Raw genomic sequence first — 14,491 nt, 5'->3', positions numbered from 1 at the left:
AATTACAACTAAGAGGATCAAGATGAAGATGCCATTCAATTGTTAGAAATTCGACAACGAGATTTGATAACATCTCATTGTATCCTCAACATCTTGCATACTCTCTCTCATAATATTAAAATTCTCTTTCAAATATACAACCACCACCAACATATGATTCAACATAGCAATTCGAATATCTCCTTCATTGTTTTCCACTTCTTCTTCACAAAGCTTCGCACATTTTTCCAAAGTCTGTCTACCCCATCAAATGCATTCATAACCGTAAGTATCTCCTCATTGTCGTGTCGATTTTCTTGAGGCCTAACAACGTTATCTCTAATGTATTGCAATTTAAAATCACAAAACTGATCAAGAGCATTGTTCGGAACGGTAAAAATGGCAATTGGTTGACCTACGAATGTGAGTATTCATGAAATGAGGATGAACAATGAGCGCATTCCAAAACTTGCGTACACATCTAAGATGTAGAGGATTTTTTGCCTTCACCCTCAAAAGGAAATCTAACATTATTTACTGGTGGTAGAACCTCCATGTTGGAGTTTCGGTTCATTCTAAAATGGAATTTGAAGTCTGAATTTTCCTTTTAAAGGAAAAGATGTGATGGAAGGGATAGAGGAGAGAACTATTGATATACTTATAACAGTGGGTTTTAAAGGAAAAGATGTGATGGAATAGATATAAACATTCATGGAAACTTGCAATCGGTTCATATTACTTGTGGGAAACGATATGACTTCTAAAATGTGACTTTTCCAATGTGCCATCATTAATCGGTGGTTATTTTTTTTTACTATTTATTTTTTATTTGAAGTCATCATTACTTAGTGGTTGTTAATCAATTTTCCAATGTAATTAGATTCAATCATATTGTTAATTAAAAAATAATTAAAAAACGCATAAGACTTATTTTTTAATGAAATTAAACAATTGTTAATGACATTGCTACTTAAAGTGATGTTAATGTTTTAACTTTTTACTTGTTATTTTTAACTTGTTAATGCTGAGTTAATAAGAAAGAATAAAAAACCATTATTCAAAAAAAAAAAAAAGAATAATAAATAGTCAACTTACGTAAACAAGTACATTATTCACATGCAATTTTTTTTTCCAAATTTATTTAATTCCCAATTTTAATATTTAGATGACAAAAATGGTTTTACCCTCAAAAAAAAAATGACAAAAATAGTTTTGATGAATATGAAGATGTCTATGCATTGAGATAAATTTGCAAACACTTTTGATGACATCTCAATCTATCCTCAACATTTTGCATAATATCTCTAATAGTGTTGAAGTTGTCTTTCATATATATAACAGCCACCAAAATATGATTCAACATAGCAATTCGAAAATCACCTTCATTCTTTTCCTTTTCTTCGTCACAAAGCTTCTCCACAGTATCCCAATGTCTTTGAACCTCATCAAATGCATTCAAAACCCTACGTATCTCTGCGGCTTTTGGTGCATTTTCGTCACGCCTAAGAACGTTATTTGAAATGTATTGCACTTTGAAAGCGACAAAGCTGTTCGAAGCATCCATCGGTAAATCAAAAATGGCATTGGTCGATCGCCTAATGTGAGTCTCCATGAAATGTTGGTCAACAATGAGGGATTTCCAAAACTTTCTAACACACCTAAAATGTAGAGGATTTTACGCCTCTACCTTCAAAAGGATATCAATCATTACTTCGTCGGTATAAAAGCCATGTTTGGCTTGTAATGGAATATATGTGATGAAAGGTGTAAGATCCGGGTAATTTATCTCAATTTTATTATGGAAACGTACTTTTCTCGGTCGGTTTCGAGGACGAAACTATTTTAGGTGGGTAGAATGTAAGATCCCGATATTTTATCATATTTTTATTCTAAATTATTTTATCTTAATTTGACATTAAAATAATTTACCTTGCGATTTATTGAGTGATAATATTATTTTGTATTTTTCTTTCAAATTATATAGCCAAAAATACATTATACCAATTATTAAATAGTGTACCCTATAACAATTTATGCCTATTGTTGTGATAAAGAAAAATGATTCGGTCTTGATTGAATTAGAGTATCATAGAATGTCTAGGCTGGCCTTTCATTCTTTTTGTTTCTTTTTCAATGCGTGTACTTGTAGCAAGCCTCTCATTATATCATGTAACTATATTAAACTAATTACATATATTAATTGGTCCAAAATTGCTGAAAATAATCGGGGACGTGTATTTAAAAAGAAAACTATGCAACCTCCTTCCTAGTTATATGGTCAGTTTCCCTTCCCACTCCTTAACCATAGTGCCACTCGTTTAGGGAGTTAGTGGAAAGGTTACTTCACTATTAGTAACAATCAGTTACCTCTTCTATTGTATTTAGTCACCACTTTACTGATTCTACACTTTATAGAGAAAAGGAAGAACCATATCAGAGAAGGATGAAGCTCTAATAGAGAGATTAGAGCAAACCTTAAGAGAATTATCATAATCAAGTAAGAATCTTTCTTTTTATAGTTATATATATGTAAACGATGCTAGTAGAACAAGACTAATTACTCTCCCCTACAGAATAAAAATAAAATCGTGACATGACTATTGGAACTCTTGACTCTTAAAAAGAAAAGAAATCAGTGTTATTTTCCTAAGCTTTATTCCAATTTTCATTTAGCACTATTTATGCCTGAACCATTCTCTAAATTTTTTTATTGAATTCTATTTGAACGGGCCATTTTTATGAGTGCAACCATGAATAAAATTAGTCCATTGTTCTAGTTATCTTTGGTGAGTTAAAATGGTTATTGGAATGACTAATCGATCAAAATTTTATAGTCAGAACAAGTATGGTTTGGTTTTTCTTAAATAATAAGACATCTGGTATATAAATAGAGTCTGCTACTTTGTGTCTGCTTTGACTAGATGAATATGACCTTTGAGTAAATTTTGAGTCAAACATAAAGAACAATTTTTGGATTAAAATTGAAACGATATGTTATTCCTAGAGCTAGTATTTTACTTTAGATAGTTATTGTCAATGCTTTTAAGTTTAAGCTATACTGAATTGAATTTAAAGTGTCACTAGTATTCTGATTTAATCATTTTATGCAACTGCTTTATAAATTTCATTGATGATATATAATGACTATTTTTCCAACAATTATATTTACTAATTAAAAGGGTCTTATTTTATAAACGAATTAAATGACTAGGATTCTGCTGTAAATTTAACTTTAACCAACCCCGAGCCTTGAGTAGGAATTAGTAGTAATAGGAATGGAAAACTAAGTTAGTAAATATTTATTTGTGAAGGTTTAGATTTCGTGGAGTAAAGATCAATGGTTGAAATCTTAATAGCTGCTATATTGCTAAGGTAAGGGAAAGGGCGCTCCATATTTATTATTTTATTTTATATATGTATTTACTTGTTGTTAAAATGATGATGTCTTGAACATGTTTATGTATTTTACCATGTGTACATACTATGTGTACTTGATTTTGTATTGCTTGATTGTGAGTATAACTTGCTTGTGTCATGCCTGAATTGTGTTCTTGCATATTTTATAAGTCGGAGTTACTATTGGTGTAATTGGTGTCTCTAGCAAGTGGTTAAGACATTGATTAATTTAGTCGAATACTCATTGTGAGTGATCTATTTTGGGGAGTTCATAATCGGGTGTCGCATACAAACATTCATAGTCACGTGGTGCCCATAATTGGTTGGGACCCGAAGTCTTGAGTGCCCATAATTGGTTGGGGCTTATTGGTTCCTTTTGAGTGCTCATAATTGGTTGAGGCTCGTTGTCTTCTTTTGGTGCCCATAATTGGTTGGGACCCGTGGGGTATGTGGTGTCCATAATTGGTTGGAGCCACGGTGGAGTGTTCATAATTGGTTGAAGCCCACAAATATCTACGAAGAACTTTTGTTGCCCTACAAGGGAGGTGATATCCGGATCATTTGTGTCGCATATAGGTCAACCTTTAGGGTGTCGTGCATTTGTCGAGTCCATTGGTGTTTTGGTGTTGATATTTTGTGTACCTTATATTAATATTTGCCTTGATTGCATGCCTTGAAATACATGTTAAATATCTATGTATAACTTGTATGTTTGTTGATGTTTGGGAGTTGACCCTTTTCCGTATTTGAAAATCAGATAATGTTAACGACTTACGAGTTGGAGGCTTCGAGAGATGTGAACCTTTGGTGCGCCTTAGCGAGAGTTATCGCAAGTGTCCAAAGTTATGACCGGCTAGGGTGTGTCTTTGGGTAGTGAAAGGCCGAAAACCTTGTTATTAGGAATTTTATTTGCGATGTAAGACAACTCGATTTACTATTTTAAAAAGTTAAGAAAAACTTATTTATTCGTGTATTTTGAAGCCTTTGAGTTTTGAGACATTCCTATTATTTATTAAAAAAAATAATTACTCATCTTTTTCACTAAGAAATACGAAAGTTAATGTCTAAAAAAATTAGGGTCGTTATGTAAGATCCCGGTATTTTATCATATTTTTATTCTAAATTATTTTATCTTAATTTGACATTAAAATAATTTACCTTGCGATTTATTGAGTGATAATATTATTTTGTATTTTTCTTTCAAATTATATAGCCAAAAATACATTATACCAATTATTAAATAGTGTACCCTATAACAATTTATGCCTATTGTTGTGATAAAGAAAAATGATTCGGTCTTGATTGAATTAGAGTATCATAGAATGTCTAGGCTGGCCTTTCATTCTTTTTGTTTCTTTTTCAATGCGTGTACTTGTAGCAAGCCTCTCATTATATCATGTAACTATATTAAACTAATTACATATATTAATTGGTCCAAAATTGCTGAAAATAATCGGGGACGTGTATTTAAAAAGAAAACTATGCAACCTCCTTCCTAGTTATATGGTCAGTTTCCCTTCCCACTCCTTAACCATAGTGCCACTCGTTTAGGGAGTTAGTGGAAAGGTTACTTCACTATTAGTAACAATCAGTTACCTCTTCTATTGTATTTAGTCACCACTTTACTGATTCTACACTTTATAGAGAAAAGGAAGAACCATATCAGAGAAGGATGAAGCTCTAATAGAGAGATTAGAGCAAACCTTAAGAGAATTATCATAATCAAGTAAGAATCTTTCTTTTTATAGTTATATATATGTAAACGATGCTAGTAGAACAAGACTAATTACTCTCCCCTACAGAATAAAAATAAAATCGTGACATGACTATTGGAACTCTTGACTCTTAAAAAGAAAAGAAATCAGTGTTATTTTCCTAAGCTTTATTCCAATTTTCATTTAGCACTATTTATGCCTGAACCATTCTCTAAATTTTTTTATTGAATTCTATTTGAACGGGCCATTTTTATGAGTGCAACCATGAATAAAATTAGTCCATTGTTCTAGTTATCTTTGGTGAGTTAAAATGGTTATTGGAATGACTAATCGATCAAAATTTTATAGTCAGAACAAGTATGGTTTGGTTTTTCTTAAATAATAAGACATCTGGTATATAAATAGAGTCTGCTACTTTGTGTCTGCTTTGACTAGATGAATATGACCTTTGAGTAAATTTTGAGTCAAACATAAAGAACAATTTTTGGATTAAAATTGAAACGATATGTTATTCCTAGAGCTAGTATTTTACTTTAGATAGTTGATTGTCAATGCTTTTAAGTTTAAGCTATACTGAATTGAATTTAAAGTGTCACTAGTATTCTGATTTAATCATTTTATGCAACTGCTTTATAAATTTCATTGATGATATATAATGACTATTTTTCCAACAATTATATTTACTAATTAAAAGGGTCTTATTTTATAAACGAATTAAATGACTAGGATTCTGCTGTAAATTTAACTTTAACCAACCCCGAGCCTTGAGTAGGAATTAGTAGTAATAGGAATGGAAAACTAAGTTAGTAAATATTTATTTGTGAAGGTTTAGATTTCGTGGAGTAAAGATCAATGGTTGAAATCTTAATAGCTGCTATATTGCTAAGGTAAGGGAAAGGGCGCTCCATATTTATTATTTTATTTTATATATGTATTTACTTGTTGTTAAAATGATGATGTCTTGAACATGTTTATGTATTTTACCATGTGTACATACTATGTGTACTTGATTTTGTATTGCTTGATTGTGAGTATAACTGCTTGTGTCATGCCTGAATTGTGTTCTTGCATATTTTATAAGTCGGAGTTACTATTGGTGTAATTGGTGTCTCTAGCAGGTGGTTAAGACATTGATTAATTTAGTCGAATACTCATTGTGAGTGATCTATTTTGGGGAGTTCATAATCGGGTGTCGCATACAAACATTCATAGTCACGTGGTGCCCATAATTGGTTGGGACCCGAAGTCTTGAGTGCCCATAATTGGTTGGGGCTTATTGGTTCCTTTTGAGTGCTCATAATTGGTTGAGGCTCGTTGTCTTCTTTTGGTGCCCATAATTGGTTGGGACCCGTGGGGTATGTGGTGTCCATAATTGGTTGGAGCCACGGTGGAGTGTTCATAATTGGTTGAAGCCCACAAATATCTACGAAGAACTTTTGTTGCCCTACAAGGGAGGTGATATCCGGATCATTTGTGTCGCATATAGGTCAACCTTTAGGGTGTCGTGCATTTGTCGAGTCCATTGGTGTTTTGGTGTTGATATTTTGTGTACCTTATATTAATATTTGCACCGATTGCATGCCTTGAAATACATGTTAAATATCTATGTATAACTTGTATGTTTGTTGATGTTTGGGAGTTGACCCTTTTCCGTATTTGAAAATCGGATAATGTTAACGACTTACGAGTTGGAGGCTTCGAGAGATGTGAACCTTTGGTGCGCCTTAGCGAGAGTTATCGCAAGTGTCCAAAGTTATGACCAGCTAGGGTGTGTCTTTGGGTAGTGAAAGGCCGAAAACCTTGTTATTAGGAATTTTATTTGCGATGTAAGACAACTCGATTTACTATTTTAAAAAGTTAAGAAAAACTTATTTATTCGTGTATTTTGAAGCCTTTGAGTTTTGAGACATTCCTATTATTTATTAAAAAAATAATTACTCATCTTTTTCACTAAGAAATACGAAAGTTAATGTCTAAAAAAATTAGGGTCGTTATGTAAGATCCCGGTATTTTATCATATTTTTATTCTAAATTATTTTATCTTAATTTGACATTAAAATAATTTACCTTGCGATTTATTGAGTGATAATATTATTTTGTATTTTTCTTTCAAATTATATAGCCAAAAATACATTATACCAATTATTAAATAGTGTACCCTATAACAATTTATGCCTATTGTTGTGATAAAGAAAAATGATTCGGTCTTGATTGAATTAGAGTATCATAGAATGTCTAGGCTGGCCTTTCATTCTTTTTGTTTCTTTTTCAATGCGTGTACTTGTAGCAAGCCTCTCATTATATCATGTAACTATATTAAACTAATTACATATATTAATTGGTCCAAAATTGCTGAAAATAATCGGGGACGTGTATTTAAAAAGAAAACTATGCAACCTCCTTCCTAGTTATATGGTCAGTTTCCCTTCCCACTCCTTAACCATAGTGCCACTCGTTTAGGGAGTTAGTGGAAAGGTTACTTCACTATTAGTAACAATCAGTTACCTCTTCTATTGTATTTAGTCACCACTTTACTGATTCTACACTTTATAGAGAAAAGGAAGAACCATATCAGAGAAGGATGAAGCTCTAATAGAGAGATTAGAGCAAACCTTAAGAGAATTATCATAATCAAGTAAGAATCTTTCTTTTTATAGTTATATATATGTAAACGATGCTAGTAGAACAAGACTAATTACTCTCCCCTACAGAATAAAAATAAAATCGTGACATGACTATTGGAACTCTTGACTCTTAAAAAGAAAAGAAATCAGTGTTATTTTCCTAAGCTTTATTCCAATTTTCATTTAGCACTATTTATGCCTGAACCATTCTCTAAATTTTTTTATTGAATTCTATTTGAACGGGCCATTTTTATGAGTGCAACCATGAATAAAATTAGTCCATTGTTCTAGTTATCTTTGGTGAGTTAAAATGGTTATTGGAATGACTAATCGATCAAAATTTTATAGTCAGAACAAGTATGGTTTGGTTTTTCTTAAATAATAAGACATCTGGTATATAAATAGAGTCTGCTACTTTGTGTCTGCTTTGACTAGATGAATATGACCTTTGAGTAAATTTTGAGTCAAACATAAAGAACAATTTTTGGATTAAAATTGAAACGATATGTTATTCCTAGAGCTAGTATTTTACTTTAGATAGTTATTGTCAATGCTTTTAAGTTTAAGCTATACTGAATTGAATTTAAAGTGTCACTAGTATTCTGATTTAATCATTTTATGCAACTGCTTTATAAATTTCATTGATGATATATAATGACTATTTTTCCAACAATTATATTTACTAATTAAAAGGGTCTTATTTTATAAACGAATTAAATGACTAGGATTCTGCTGTAAATTTAACTTTAACCAACCCCGAGCCTTGAGTAGGAATTAGTAGTAATAGGAATGGAAAACTAAGTTAGTAAATATTTATTTGTGAAGGTTTAGATTTCGTGGAGTAAAGATCAATGGTTGAAATCTTAATAGCTGCTATATTGCTAAGGTAAGGGAAAGGGCGCTCCATATTTATTATTTTATTTTATATATGTATTTACTTGTTGTTAAAATGATGATGTCTTGAACATGTTTATGTATTTTACCATGTGTACATACTATGTGTACTTGATTTTGTATTGCTTGATTGTGAGTATAACTGCTTGTGTCATGCCTGAATTGTGTTCTTGCATATTTTATAAGTCGGAGTTACTATTGGTGTAATTGGTGTCTCTAGCAGGTGGTTAAGACATTGATTAATTTAGTCGAATACTCATTGTGAGTGATCTATTTTGGGGAGTTCATAATCGGGTGTCGCATACAAACATTCATAGTCACGTGGTGCCCATAATTGGTTGGGACCCGAAGTCTTGAGTGCCCATAATTGGTTGGGGCTTATTGGTTCCTTTTGAGTGCTCATAATTGGTTGAGGCTCGTTGTCTTCTTTTGGTGCCCATAATTGGTTGGGACCCGTGGGGTATGTGGTGTCCATAATTGGTTGGAGCCACGGTGGAGTGTTCATAATTGGTTGAAGCCCACAAATATCTACGAAGAACTTTTGTTGCCCTACAAGGGAGGTGATATCCGGATCATTTGTGTCGCATATAGGTCAACCTTTAGGGTGTCGTGCATTTGTCGAGTCCATTGGTGTTTTGGTGTTGATATTTTGTGTACCTTATATTAATATTTGCCTTGATTGCATGCCTTGAAATACATGTTAAATATCTATGTATAACTTGTATGTTTGTTGATGTTTGGGAGTTGACCCTTTTCCGTATTTGAAAATCGAGATAATGTTAACGACTTACGGTTGGAGGCTTCGAGAGATGTGAACCTTTGGTGCGCCTTAGCGAGAGTTATCGCAAGTGTCCAAAGTTATGACCAGCTAGGGTGTGTCTTTGGGTAGTGAAAGGCCGAAAACCTTGTTATTAGGAATTTTATTTGCGATGTAAGACAACTCGATTTACTATTTTAAAAAGTTAAGAAAAACTTATTTATTCGTGTATTTTGAAGCCTTTGAGTTTTGAGACATTCCTATTATTTATTAAAAAAAATAATTACTCATCTTTTTCACTAAGAAATACGAAAGTTAATGTCTAAAAAAATTAGGGTCGTTATGTAAGATCCCGGTATTTTATCATATTTTTATTCTAAATTATTTTATCTTAATTTGACATTAAAATAATTTACCTTGCGATTTATTGAGTGATAATATTATTTTGTATTTTTCTTTCAAATTATATAGCCAAAAATACATTATACCAATTATTAAATAGTGTACCCTATAACAATTTATGCCTATTGTTGTGATAAAGAAAAATGATTCGGTCTTGATTGAATTAGAGTATCATAGAATGTCTAGGCTGGCCTTTCATTCTTTTTGTTTCTTTTTCAATGCGTGTACTTGTAGCAAGCCTCTCATTATATCATGTAACTATATTAAACTAATTACATATATTAATTGGTCCAAAATTGCTGAAAATAATCGGGGACGTGTATTTAAAAAGAAAACTATGCAACCTCCTTCCTAGTTATATGGTCAGTTTCCCTTCCCACTCCTTAACCATAGTGCCACTCGTTTAGGGAGTTAGTGGAAAGGTTACTTCACTATTAGTAACAATCAGTTACCTCTTCTATTGTATTTAGTCACCACTTTACTGATTCTACACTTTATAGAGAAAAGGAAGAACCATATCAGAGAAGGATGAAGCTCTAATAGAGAGATTAGAGCAAACCTTAAGAGAATTATCATAATCAAGTAAGAATCTTTCTTTTTATAGTTATATATATGTAAACGATGCTAGTAGAACAAGACTAATTACTCTCCCCTACAGAATAAAAATAAAATCGTGACATGACTATTGGAACTCTTGACTCTTAAAAAGAAAAGAAATCAGTGTTATTTTCCTAAGCTTTATTCCAATTTTCATTTAGCACTATTTATGCCTGAACCATTCTCTAAATTTTTTTATTGAATTCTATTTGAACGGGCCATTTTTATGAGTGCAACCATGAATAAAATTAGTCCATTGTTCTAGTTATCTTTGGTGAGTTAAAATGGTTATTGGAATGACTAATCGATCAAAATTTTATAGTCAGAACAAGTATGGTTTGGTTTTTCTTAAATAATAAGACATCTGGTATATAAATAGAGTCTGCTACTTTGTGTCTGCTTTGACTAGATGAATATGACCTTTGAGTAAATTTTGAGTCAAACATAAAGAACAATTTTTGGATTAAAATTGAAACGATATGTTATTCCTAGAGCTAGTATTTTACTTTAAATAGTTGATTGTCAATGCTTTTAAGTTTAAGCTATACTGAATTGAATTTAAAGTGTCACTAGTATTCTGATTTAATCATTTTATGCAACTGCTTTATAAATTTCATTGATGATATATTATGACTATTTTTCCAACAATTATATTTACTAATTAAAAAGGTCTTATTTTATAAACGAATTAAATGACTAGGATTCTGCTTTAAATTTAACTTTAACCAACCCCGAGCCTTGAGTAGGAATTAGTAGTAATAGGAATGGAAAACTAAGTTGGTAAATATTTATTTGTGAAGGTTTAGATTTCGTGGAGTAAAGATCAATGGTTGAAATCTTAATAGCTGCTATATTGCTAAGGTAAGGGAAAGGGCGCTCCATATTTATTATTTTATTTTATATATGTATTTACTTGTTGTTAAAATGATGATGTCTTGAACATGTTTATGTATTTTACCATGTGTACATACTATGTGTACTTGATTTTGTATTGCTTGATTGTGAGTATAACTGCTTGTGTCATGCCTGAATTGTGTTCTTGCATATTTTATAAGTCGAGTTACTATTGGTGTAATTGGTGTCTCTAGCGGGTGGTTAAGACATTGATTAATTTAGTCGAATACTCATTGTGAGTGATCTATTTTGGGGAGTTCATAATCAGGTGTCACATACAAACATTCATAGTCGCGTGGTGCCCATAATTGGTTGGGACCCGAAGTTTGAGTGCCCATAATTGGTTGGGGCTTATTGGTTCCTTTTGAGTGCTCATAATTGGTTGAGGCTCGTTGTCTTCTTTTGGTGCCCATAATTGGTTGGGACCCGTGGGGTATGTGTTGTCCATAATTGGTTGGAGCCACGGTGGAGTGTTCATAATTGGTTGAAGCCCACAAATATCTACGAAGAACTTTTGTTGCCCTACAAGGGAGGTGATATCCGGATCATTTGTGTCGCATATAGGTCAACCTTTAGGGTGTCGTGCATTTGTCGAGTCCATTGGTGTTTTGGTGTTGATATTTTGTGTACCTTATATTAATATTTGCACTAATTGCATGCCTTGAAATACATGTTAAATATCTATGTATAACTTGTATGTTTGTTGATGTTTGGGAGTTGACCCTTTTCCGTATTTGAAAATCGGATAATGTTAACGACTTACGGTTGGAGGCTTCGAGAGATGTGAACCTTTGGTGCGCCTTAGCGAGAGTTATCGCAAGTGTCCAAAGTTATGACCAACTAGGGTGTGTCTTTGGGTAGTGAAAGGCCGAAAGCCTTGTTATTAGGAATTTTATTCTACCGATGTAAGACAACTCGATTTACTATTTTAAAAAGTTAAGAAAAACTTATTTATTCGTGTATTTTGAAGCCTTTGAGTTTTGAGACATTCCTATTATTTATTAAAAAAAATAATTACTCATCTTTTTCACTAAGAAATCCGAAAGTTAATGTCTAAAAAAATTAGGGTCGTTACAAAAGGGATAGAAAGAGAACCACCGATACTTATAACATATGGCAATCGATTCGGATTATTAGTGGGAAGCGATATGACTTCTCTGTAGGTACATTGAATTACTAAATAAGTGGTAGTCATTACCAATATATTGAATTTAAGAGTAAAAACTTGAAGTTGGTGATATTGGCTAAAAATTTGAAATATAAATTAAATAATAATATTTAATTATATATTAAATTATAATATTTTAAGGAAATATTATTGTTACTTAAATTAGTTAAAGAACTTATGGAAGATGCACATAACCTAAGGAAATATTATCTTTACGAATTATTTAAGTCGATAAAAATAGTTTGGTTGCCAATTCCAAGTTGCCAAAAGTTAATTATTTGGTTGCCAATTCCAAGTTGTAAACGTCATTATTTGGTTGCAAATTCCAACTAGCTTACTATGCAGTTATTTAGAATTTATCCTATGCAAATATGCATAGGTTAAGCAACAATAAATGCACAATTTTTATCAGCATCAATTGTCTCACTCACTAGTTTATTTAACTTTTTTCTTTATTATAAATTTTATTTAAAATTTTTTACGAGAATATCGACAATTATATAAAAGTTTTATTTAACTTTTTTTCTTTGCTAAGATTTATTTAAGTAAAAAATAGCAATATGTTTGGTTGTCAATTCCAAGTTGCACAAGTCATTATTTGGTTTCCAATTTCACTTCTACCGATCCATGTTAACCCTAATGCATTTAATACATTTAATCAATCATTTGTTTTGTTATTCTTCTTATCTTTCCCGAGAAAATCAGATTTTAAGAGCATGAACCGGAAAATGAATTAAGAGGATGAACCAGAAAATGAACTAAGAATATGAACGAATAAATTTTAAATAGTCATTTATCAACAAATTATATAAAAGTTTATGTAACTTTATAGAAGAAAAAATCATTTTTCAAAAATAAGAATAATAAATAGTCAACTTATGTAAACAAGTACATTATTCACGTGCAATTTTTTTCCAAGTTTATTTAATTCCCAATTTTTTTAAATCAATATGAACTAAGTAAAAAATAATAGGATGAACCAAGTTTATTTAATTCCCAATTTTTTTCTTAATTTCCAATTTTTTTTAAAATCAAGATGAACTAAAATTCTAAGTAAAAAATAATAGGATGAACCGAGAAAATGAACTAAGAAGATGAACCAATAAATTTTAAATCAAGATGAACTTAAAAGATGAACTAATACATTTTAAGTCAAATACAATTCATAAGAAATATAATCAGGGATAAAATTACAACTAATAGGATGAAGATGAAGATGACATTGAGAACTGAGCACATTAAGATAATACATTTCAAATCAAAGACAACTCATAAGAAAGATAGCCAAAGATAAAATTAAAACTTAGAGGACGAAGATGACCCTAAACCAATGACTTGCTATGAATTCTACAACAACTTTGAAAACATCTTATTCTATCCTCAAGATCTTGCATTCTCTCTCTCATAATGTTGAAGTTCTCTTTCATATAGATAACAACCATTAACATATGATTGCGTAAAGCAATTTGAATATCTCCTCGATTCTTTTCCTTTTCTTCGTCACAAAGCATCTGCACGGTATTCCAAATTCTTCCAACCTCATCAAATGCCTTAACAACCATAGTTATCTCTTCATCATCTGGTCGATTTTCTTGAAGCCTAAAAAGGTTATTTGTAATGTACTCCAATTCAAAATCGGCAAACTCATTGAGAGCAATTTTCATAATCTCAAAAATGGCGAGAGGTTGACCTACCAATATGTGTATTCATGAAATCGGGATGAACAATGAGCGAATTCCAAAACCTGCAGACACACCTAAGATGTAGAGGATTTTACGCCCTCACCCTCGAAGGATATCTATCATTATATCCGGTGGTAGAACCGCCATGTATGAGTCTCGATTCATTCTAAAATGGGATTTGAAGTACTGAAGTTGGTTTAATGGAAAAGATATGATGGAAGGGATAGAGGATAGAACTATTGATATACTTATAACAGATGGGTTTTAATGGAAAAGATGTGATGAATAGATATAAACATTCATGGGAACTTGCAATCGGTTCGGATTACTTGTGGGAAGCGATATCACATCTAAAATGTGACTTTTCCAATGTGTCATCATTA

General features: G+C 31.7%; 1 long non-coding RNA gene and 1 pseudogene across 1 annotated transcript; one reads left to right on the top strand and one right to left on the bottom strand.

Moving 5' to 3' along the window:
* The window catches only part of LOC146896689 (putative polygalacturonase At3g15720), a 51,722-nt pseudogene that overhangs the window by 21,459 nt on the left and 15,772 nt on the right, over positions 1–14,491 (bottom strand).
* On the top strand, positions 7,485–9,626 carry LOC146896691 (uncharacterized). The gene is made up of 3 exons (XR_015022945.1): positions 7,485–7,725; positions 8,540–8,600; positions 9,382–9,626. It is a non-coding gene; the product is annotated as an uncharacterized LOC146896691 (long non-coding RNA).

This window comes from Medicago sativa, chromosome 8 (genome assembly GCF_051527215.1).
Source record: "Medicago sativa cultivar Bolivia chromosome 8, Bolivia_mono, whole genome shotgun sequence".
Lineage (NCBI taxonomy): Eukaryota > Viridiplantae > Streptophyta > Magnoliopsida > Fabales > Fabaceae > Medicago > Medicago sativa.
Note: the sequence above shows the minus strand (reverse complement) of the source record. Positions and strands in the feature narration are given on the sequence as shown.